At 55.3% G+C, this 9,808-nt stretch overlaps 1 protein-coding gene across 2 annotated transcripts in view; it reads right to left on the minus strand.

Moving 5' to 3' along the window:
• LOC140458478 (talin-2) overlaps window positions 1-9,408 on the minus strand; it is a 327,438-nt gene extending 318,030 nt beyond the window's left edge. Inside the window, exons 1-2 of one of the 2 annotated variants that reach the window (XM_072553131.1) lie at window positions 9,075-9,408; window positions 4,847-5,000 (exon numbers count right to left, since the gene is read on the minus strand). The gene's annotated coding sequence lies outside the window, so the exon portion shown is untranslated. The remainder of the gene's footprint in view (window positions 1-4,846; window positions 5,001-9,074) is intronic. The other variant, XM_072553130.1, reaches the window with a different exon arrangement.
• Between the last annotated feature and the right edge of the window lie 400 nt (window positions 9,409-9,808).

Genomic DNA, 9,808 nt, shown 5'->3' on the forward strand with positions numbered 1-9,808 from the left:
GAAAACAGCCCTAGCCTTTCAACCTCTCCCTACAGCTTAAATCCTCCAACCCTGGCAACATCCTTGTAAATCTTTTCTGAACCCTTTCAAGTTTCACAACATCCTTCTGATAGGACCTTCTGGATGATGGAGATTGGAAGGAACTGCTGGAAGGAGCCTGGGCGAATTGCTGCTGTACATCTTGTAGATGTTTCACACCCTGTCACTGAGTATATTTAAGACTCCGGTCTCAGGAAATCAATGGGTATGGGGCTATGTTCTTATGCATCTCATTCTCAGACTCTCTTTTACCCCAGACAATGTCAGATTGATATAATTCTCTGAAACATACAGAACAGAAAGACAAGAGTCAGTCCGCCCAAAGATGTCCCAGCTCTCACTGAACTCCAGCCCTGTCTTATTCCACCTCCAAAATGACTCACCCCAAAGCAATTGATCGCCCATCACTCTCAGACTCTCCCTCCTCCAGGGTAAGACCTACCTTCACCCACACTTATTATTTTGGTCTTTACTCATCTGCGCAGAAGCTAAGTCCAAACATCAATCATCTCAGCAAAAATACTTTTTTTCAAATGCTTGTTGCTCATAGTTTCAACTGTTGGCTTCTGACCCATATCTCGTGAGGTTTCCTTGAACGGCATAATTTAATATTTTATCAAAGGTCGGTGTGATCCTTCCTCGTTTCCTTTCCATGCATTGTCGCTCGATGTTTTCTGATATTTCCTTATCTGCTTCACATTCAGAATTCTCATCGGCAATCTTCACCCTCCACTGAGACAAACAAGCCGGGGTTTTGTGGCCTGCTGGCAACGGTCCAATATCATCTGCCAACATCCATCTGACCAGCATGCAGGAAGACATCAGTACAACCTCAGGAGCCTTGTACTCAACAGCTAAATTATACATCTCAGGGTTGGCCTTGCCATTTAATTGCAGGCCACAATAAGATAATTAAAAGTCAAGTTCCTTTGAGAAGCTTCCCACTCCTATTTAGTTCCATTCATTCTCAAATCACACAACTTCCCACTCTGCACACTATGGAATATGATATCCATCATCTGCAAGGCACAAGTCAGGAGTGTGATGGAATACCCCCCACTTGCCTGGATGGGTGCAGCTCCAACAATACAAGCAACTCCACACCATCCAGGACAAAGCTGCCCATTTCATTGGTACCACATCCATCACCTTCAACATTCATCCCCCACCCACCCCATTCCTCATGCAAAACGATCTGCTGCAACTCACCAAGGCTTCTTAGACATCATCCTCCATATCTGTAATTTCTGCCACGTCGAGACAAATAAATCTCCCGCCAGTTCCCCTCCAAGTCCCACAGTGCTCCATCTTGTTTGATTTATTATTGTCACATGTACACAGGTACTGTGAAAAGTTTTGTTTTTTGTGCAGTGCAGGCAGATCGCACCATGCAAAGTGCATCAGGGTAATAGAACAGAGCGAGGAATACAATGTTACAGCTCAGAAAAGGTACACAAAGACAGAGATCAACATTAAATTTTAAATGGGAGGGTACACCCGGGTGCTCCGATTTCCTCCCACAGTCCAAAGATGTGCAGGTCAGGTGAACTGGCCGTGCTAAACTGCCCATAGTGTTAGGTGCATTAGTCAGAAGGAAATGGGTCTTGGGTGGGTTACTCTTCGGAGGGTCGGTGTGGACTTGTTGGGCTGAAGGGCCTGTTTCCATACTGTAGGGAATCGAGTCTGGTTATCTAGTCTAGTCAATCAGCAGTAGAACAACCGTCGGTAAGAAGCTGCTCTTGAATCTGTTGTAAGTGTTTGTCACTGTTCCTTCAGTGTTGCTGAGTCAAACTTGTGGAATTCCCACCCTAACAGCACGGAATCTACACCCAAGGAAACCAGTTCAAGAAGGCAGCTCACCACTAACCACTCTGGGGCAATTAGAGATGGCTTATAAATGCTAGCCCAGTCATTGATACCAACATTCCACTGAGGAACAATTTTTAAAAACTGGCCACGTGAATTACCTCTGGATACTAATTTAGCGTCTTTACTCGAGGGAGATTTACTGTGTACCTCAATCAGAATTCATGTATGTCCAACACCTCACCCATTTTTCAAACAGTGGTTAAGAGTCTATCTGGATGCGCCAGTATTTTCTCCACTGAACAGCTCCCCACTCTCCACATGAGAAAATGGCCATTTCTGAGTGTGCCTAAGTCCGACGTTGCTGCTACAAGTTGCCAGAGATTTCGATCTCACAGATAATCACTAACACAAAAACCTCATTGAATAACAAACAGAGTAGTCATCCAGAAATAAATGCAGAATTTAAAAATAAATTACCCATTGTGTTCAGAATCAATAAGAGAATTCAAAAACCCACTGCTGTTTGAGAGAAGAACTGGGAGATTTTTCCACATTTCAGAATCTTCCCGACCTAGTTAACATGAGAGATCAGGTCGGAGTACTCAGAATGGTTTGAAAGAGGGCCCCACTCCCAGCAACTTGTCCAGAGCTGCTGAGGCCTCAAGGGTAGATAAATGTTTGGGGCGAGAAGTAAAAGTAAAGTTACCATAGTCCCAGAAGGCTGTTCTCTCATTAGAGATTGGGAGAAAAGGAGGTCTGCAGATGCTGGAGATCATTCAAGGGATTGGCACTGGAAAGACACAGCAGGTCAGGCAGTATCCGAGGAGCAGGAGACTTGACATATCGGGGATAAGCCTTTCATCAGGAATGAGGCTTGTGGGCTGGGGGCGCTGAGCGATAAATGAGAAAGGGGGTGGGGTTGGGGGTAAAGTAGCTGAGAATACGAAGGTGGGAGAGAAGGTGATAGGTCAGAAGGGGGGGGGGTGGAGCAGATAGGTGGGAAAGGTGATGGACAGGTCAAGAGGGCGGTGCCGAGTTGGAGGCTTGGGACTGGGATAATGTGACTGGCTGGTCATGGTTTAACCTGAGGGTCACGATGCCTCAGATGAGGGGAGAGGCTGAGAAGGACAGACTTTCATGGTAGCCTCAGCCGGTGCAAGAATTGAACCCACACTGTTGGTGTCACTCTGCATCAGAAACCAGCCAACTGACCTAAACACCCCCTCCACCAAGTAAGGGTGACACCAGCACACAAACAGTCACTAGAATAGTCACAACAAAAGCTGTGTGGAAAAACAGAAGGCTGGTACTGCTATGTTATACAGGAACAACAGAGAAGCATTCAGACTCTGTTCATCAGGGGATGTGGGTTTCACTGGTAAGGACAGTATTTACTGCCCAACCCTATTTTCCATTGAGCAGAGTGGCTTGTTTGGCAAGAGTCAACCACATTGTTGTGGAGAAAGTGAGGACTGCAGATGCTGGAGATCAGAGTCAAAAGGTGTGGCGCTGGAAAAGCACAGCAGGTCAGGCAGCATCCGAGGAGCGGGAGACTCAACGTTTCGTGCATGAGCTTTTGCTCGAAATGTCAACGCTCCTGCACATTGCTGTGGGTTTGGAGTCACATGTACACAAGTCCAGGTTAGGATGGCAGTTTCCTTCCCTAAAAGGACATTAGAGAACCAGGTGAGGGTCTTAATGATTGGTCACAGTTCAGACACCATGGCTGTGACCAGCTCCACTCGCGATTTTGCAAATTAAATTTAGAATAGATTAGATTACTTACAGTGTGGAAACAGGACCTTCAGCCCAACAAGTCCACACTGACCCTCCGAAGTGCAACCCATTCCCCCACATTCACCTCTTCACCTAACACTACGGGCAATTTAGCGTGGCCAATTCACCTGACCTGCACATCTTTGGACGGTGGGAGGAAACCGGAGCACCCAGAGGAAACCCACGCAGACACAGGGAGAATGTGCAAACTCCACACAGACAGTTCCCGAGGTGGGAATTGAACCCAGGTCTCTGGCGCTGTGAGGCAGCAGTGCTAACCACAGTGCCACCATGTCGCCCACCAATCCCACGGGAGGATTTGAACCTATGGCTTAGATCATCAATCTGTACCTCTGGTCTGTCAGTGTCATTTCCAACTGTCTCATCCGACTTAAATGTGTTCCCATCAAACTGAACGTTTATTAATGTAAAAATGTGAAAGCAGGAGCGTAGAAACAATTAATTCTTCTCCATCCACTACACAATATCATTTCTGAGAGGCATGACACTTTAGGGTTATTTCGGTTAGTCATTAAATCGTTCAAATATTGAATCACGAACATGAGTCCTGCTATAACTTCACATTCTACAGGGAGCCCGGATCAATTGAGCTTCCACATCCATCGCAAGTGTCAACCATAAAAGACAGCACCCAAACAATTGCCCCATGCCCATTCCAAGAGACAACCCAGATGTTAACATCTCCAACTGCCCAGTCATTGGAGACAGTCTAGAGAAGGTTCATTGGGCCAAATACAAGCTGAGGAGGGACTGCTTAATGAGGAGAGGTAGAGTAGGCTGGGCCTGTACTCTGAGGTGACCTTGTTGAAACATGTAAGATTCATTAGGCACTTGACAGGGTAGACGTAGAAAGGTTGTTTCCCCTTGCGGGAGCATATAGGACCAGTGGGCAGAAAAAGAAATTGCCCATTTCAGGCAAAGATGAAGGAGGAATGCCTTCTCTCAGACTGGAGTGAATCTGTGGCATTCTTTACTACAGAGGGCTGTCGAGACTGGGTCACGAGGCGTAATCAAGGCTGAGAGAGACTGATTTTCGGTCAGTCAGGGAATCAAAGGTGTTGGGGGAGAAAAAGCAGGAAAGTGGAGTTAAGCCTTATCAGATCATCCATGATCTCATTGAGTGGGGAAGCAGACAGGATGGGTTGAATGGTGGTGGTGGTGGGGGGGGGGGGGGGTGTAACTCCTCCAGTCAAACCCACACCTTGATGAATGTGGCACTTCACTTTGAAACAGCAGCAAGCGTTTTCACAGATTTCCCAGGGGAATCCCTTTGGCCGTGTAACACCAGCTCAACAGCAGTCAGTCAGTACAGCTCTGTCTCAGAGTCCTCCCAGCACCGGGGGTAACTGGGGCAGCTGCAGGAAGGTTAGGGATAGGGGAAGAGGGCAGACAATGCTCATTTCAATACATGCCTGAGACATTCAATACAGACATTCCTATACCCCAAAACCCTGGTACACACTGAAACACCCACCATCCTCGATTTTAAACACAAGGCTGTGGGTGTTGGATGCGAGAGGAAGATATTGCAGAGTAAAGGGAGTGAGAGGGGGGTGTGTGGGAGAGGGGGGTGTGTGGGAGGGGGGGGGGGGGCGGCATGTGGGGGGGCGTGTGTGGGAGGGGGGGGCGTGTGTGGGAGGGGGGGGGCGTGTGGGAGGGGGGGGGGCGTGTGGGAGAGGGGTATATGTGGGGGAGGTGGGCATGTGGGGGAGGTGGGCATGTGGGGGAGGTGGGCATGTGGGGGAGGTGGGCATGTGGGGGGGGGTGGGCATGTGGGGGGGGTGGGCATGTGGGGGGGGTGGGCATGTGGGGGGGGTGGGCATGTGGGGGGGGTGGGCATGTGGGGGGGGTGGGCATGTGGTGGGGGGTGGGCATGTGGGGGGAGGTGGGCATGTGGGGGGAGGTGGGCATGTGGGGGGAGGTGGGCATGTGGGGGGAGGTGGGCATGTGGGGGGAGGTGGGCATGTGGGGGGAGGTGGGACACGTGGGAAGTGGGGGGAGAGACAGGGGAAGTGGGGGGGGGGGAAGAGACACGGGAAGTGGGGGGGGAAGAGACACGGGAAGTGGGGGGGGGAAGAGACACGGGAAGTGGGGGGGGAAGAGACACGGGAAGTGGGGGGGGGGAAGAGACACGGGAAGTGGGGGGGGGAAGAGACACGGGAAGTGGGGGGGGGGGAAGAGACACGGGAAGTGGGGGGGGGAAGAGACACGGGAAGTGGGGGGGGGGAAGAGACACGGGAAGTGGGGGGGGGAAGAGACACGGGAAGTGGGGGGGGGGGAAGAGACACGGGAAGTGGGGGGGGGAAGAGACACGGGAAGTGGGGGGGGGAAGAGACACGGGAAGTGGGGGGGGGAAGAGACACGGGAAGTGGGGGGCGGAGGAGACACGGGAAGTGGGGGGGGGGAGGAGACACGGGAAGTGGGGGGGGAGACACGGGAAGTAGGGGGGGGAGACACGGGAAGTAGGGGGGGAGACACGGGAAGTGGGGGGGGGAGACACGGGAAGTGGGGGGGGGAGACACGGGAAGTGGGGGGGGGAGACACGGGAAGTGGGGGGGGGAGACACGGGAAGTGGGGGGGGGAGACACGGGAAGTGGGGGGGGGAGACACGGGAAGTGGGGGGGGGAGACACGGGAAGTGGGGGGGGAGACACGGGAAGTGGGGGGGGGAGACACGGGAAGTGGGGGGGGGAGACACGGGAAGTGGGGGGGGAGACACGGGAAGTGGGGGGGGAGACACGGGAAGTGGGGGGGGGAGACACGGGAAGTGGGGGGGGGAGACACGGGAAGTGGGGGGGGGAGACACGGGAAGTGGGGGGGGGAGACACGGGAAGTGGGGGGGGGAGACACGGGAAGTGGGGGGGGGAGACACGGGAAGTGGGGGGGGGAGACACGGGAAGTGGGGGGGGGGAGACACGGGAAGTGGGGGGGGGAGACACGGGAAGTGGGGGGGGGAGACACGGGAAGTGGGGGGGGAGACACGGGAAGTGGGGGGGGAGACACGGGAAGTGGGGGGGGGAGACACGGGAAGTGGGGGGGAGAGACACGGGAAGTGGGGGGGGGAGACACGGGAAGTGGGGGGGGAGACACGGGAAGTGGGGGGGGAGACACGGGAAGTGGGGGGGGAGACACGGGAAGTCGGGTGGGGGAGAGACACGGGGAAGTCGGGTGGGGGAGAGACACGGGGGAAGTCGGGTGGGGGAGAGACAGGAGAAGTGGGGGGGGAGAGAGAAGGGAGAAGTGGGGGAGAGGAGAGAGACGGGAGAAGTGGGGAGAGGAGATGGAGAAGTGGGGGGGGGGAAGAGATGGAGAAGTGGGGGGGAGAGATGGAGGAAGTGGGGGGGGGAGAGATGGAGGAAGTGGGGGGGGGAAGAGATGGAGGAAGTGGGGGGGGGAAGAAATGGGGGAAGTGGGGGGGGAGAAATGGGGGAAGTGGGGGGAGAGGTGGGGGGAGAGATGGGGGAAGTGGGGGAGGGGGGAAGAGACAGAGACCGGTGGAGTATGAGGAGTGGGGAAATGGGAAAGTGGGGAGGGTGGGAAAAAGTGGGGAGGGTGGGAAAAAGCAGGGGGAGTGGGAGGAGGAAAAATGGGATAGAGGGGAAAGGGGGGAGGAGAGGGGAAAGGGGGGAGGAGAGGGGAAAGGGGGGAGGAGAGGGGAAAGGGGGGAGGAGAGGGGAAAGGGGGGAGGAGAGGGGAAAGGGGGGAGGAGAGGGGAAAGGGGGGAGGAGAGGGGAAAGGGGGGAGGAGAGGGGAAAGGGGGGAGGAGAGGGGAAAGGGGGGGAGGAGAGGGGAAAGGGGGGGAGGAGAGGGGAAAGGGGGGGGAGGAGAGGGGAAAGGGGGGGAGGAGAGGGGAAAGGGGGGGGAGAGGGGAAAGGGGGGGGGAGAGGGGAAAGGGGGGGGGAGAGGGGAAAGGGGGGGGGAGAGGGGAAAGGGGGGGGGAGAGGGGAAAGGGTGGGGAGAGGGGAAAGGGGGGGGGAGAGGGGAAAGGGGGGGGGAGAGGGGAAAGGGGGGGGGAGAGGGGAAAGGGGGGGGGAGAGGGGAAAGGGGGGGGGAGAGGGGAAAGGGGGGGGGAGGGAGGGGAGAGGGGAAAGGGGCGGGGAGAGGGGAAAGGGGCGGGGAGAGGGGAAAGGGGCGGGGAGAGGGGAAAGGGGCGGGGAGAGGGGAAAGGGGCGGGGAGAGGGGAAAGGGGCGGGGAGAGGGGAAAGGGGCGGGGAGAGGGGAAAGGGGCGGGGAGAGGGGAAAGGGGCGGGGAGAGGGGAAAGGGGGGGGAGAGGGGAAAGGGGGGGGGGAGAGGGGAAAGGGGGGGGGAGAGGGGAAAGGGGGGGGGAGAGGGGAAAGGGGGGGGGAGAGGGGAAAGGGGGGGGGGGAGAGGGGAAAGGGGGGGGGAGAGGGGAAAGGGGGGGGGAGAGGGGAAAGGGGGGGGGAGAGGGGAAAGGGGGGGGGAGAGGGGAAAGGGGGGGGGAGAGGGGAAAGGGGGGGGGAGAGGGGAAAGGGGGGGGAGAGGGGAAAGGGGGGGGGAGAGGGGAAAGGGGGGGGGGAGAGGGGAAAGGGGGGGGGAGAGGGGAAAGGGGGGGAGAGGGGAAAGGGGGGGGGGAGAGGGGAAAGGGGGGGGGGAGAGGGGAAAGGGGGGGGGGGAGAGGGGAAAGGGGGGGGGAGAGGGGAAAGGGGGGGGGGAGAGGGGAAAGGGGGGGGGAGAGGGGAAAGGGGGGGGGAGAGGGGAAAGGGGGGGGGAGAGGGGAAAGGGGGGGTCTGATGGTGTGATAGTCCATGCTCAATCCCCCCTCCCCACACACACACAATGCAGGCGGCTCCTCATCCCACCCTCTCTCCAACCTTCGCACCCTCCGCTATCTTGTCCCCCTCCCCTTCCCTCCTCTCCATTGGGATTAGAGCGGGGATGGGGATGGGGATGGTCCCAAATAATTTGCGGGGAAGATACACAGGGAAATATGGCGGCTCGAAACCTCCTGTAACCCATAGGCACTGGCAGAGGGAACCTGAGAAATTAACATCGGGAGCGAAACAGAGAGGCTGGGGAACCGCACTTAGCACAAACACACACCCACACACAGATCACCCCACATCCACTCTCTCTGCTTCACATTTCTCACTCAGATGCGAGATTTTCCATTTAATTTCTGAAAGGTATTACAAATCCTAACCAACCATACAATCCATGACTGGGATCTGAAATTCATCTCAATTCCATACACAGCAATGCAATCTCTCTCCCTCTTTCCCTGCGTTTCAATCTGTCAACCTGCACACATTTGCCTTCAATACATTCTCTCCCCAACAGCCAAAGGGACACAAAATGAAACTGCCAGGAAAATGGTATAGGGAAACACACAGAGACTAGCCCAGGATCTAGCTGGCTGGAGCTGTGCTGCAGACTGACTGACTTGACGAAGCAGAAATGGAAAGGTTTACCTGTAGCATTCCTAGGCAGACATCGCGTGTGATAGCATTTCCCCAACAACTCAGCCTCCCGTTTGCAACCAGCCTCCAGAATGTGGTGGGGGGGGGGGGGGGGGGGAGTGGAATATATGTAAAAAACACAAAGATTTCAACCAGCACTATGGCCGGAAAAGCGTCATCATTCCGGGACTAGAGATTTTGGCGGTGAAAGGTCACCTTCCCAAATCCTAAATTAGTTGGACGAGCTCCTGGGGGTGGGGGGGAATAGTGTCTTCAAGCTGCGGCTGCAGAATGGGAATGGGAGCCGGAGAGCAGCAGCTCCTGTGTTCCTGCACTGAGGCTCCTTCTGCATTCCCTTATCCAACTCCAACCCTCCCTCTCACTGCATGACCATGCACTCAGGCAGAGATTGGGCTTCACTTGGGTGGGAGGGTGTGCGTGCGTGTTTAATTTTTCTGTCGACCCACTGACATCGAAAAGAAGGTCTCTGAATCTTGCAAACGCTTTCACGCCCTGTATCCTCCCCTGTCACGCTGACTGCCCTCTTGTGCGGATTGCATTGTCGAGGCTGAGCAAGGGAGAGCACCATCACCACAGAAATTCCTATCCATCGACATCACCTGTTATTTTGGAATGAGCAGCGGCTTGTTTTCCCCACACAACGGGATTTGCTCCTCCCTGCGAGATACCCACCGTGTTTGGGAACTGAATGCCATTCTTTTCAAACGGCGAAGTCATAATTACCT

This window comes from Chiloscyllium punctatum, chromosome 33, assembly GCF_047496795.1.
Source record: "Chiloscyllium punctatum isolate Juve2018m chromosome 33, sChiPun1.3, whole genome shotgun sequence".
In the NCBI taxonomy this organism is placed as follows: domain Eukaryota; kingdom Metazoa; phylum Chordata; class Chondrichthyes; order Orectolobiformes; family Hemiscylliidae; genus Chiloscyllium; species Chiloscyllium punctatum.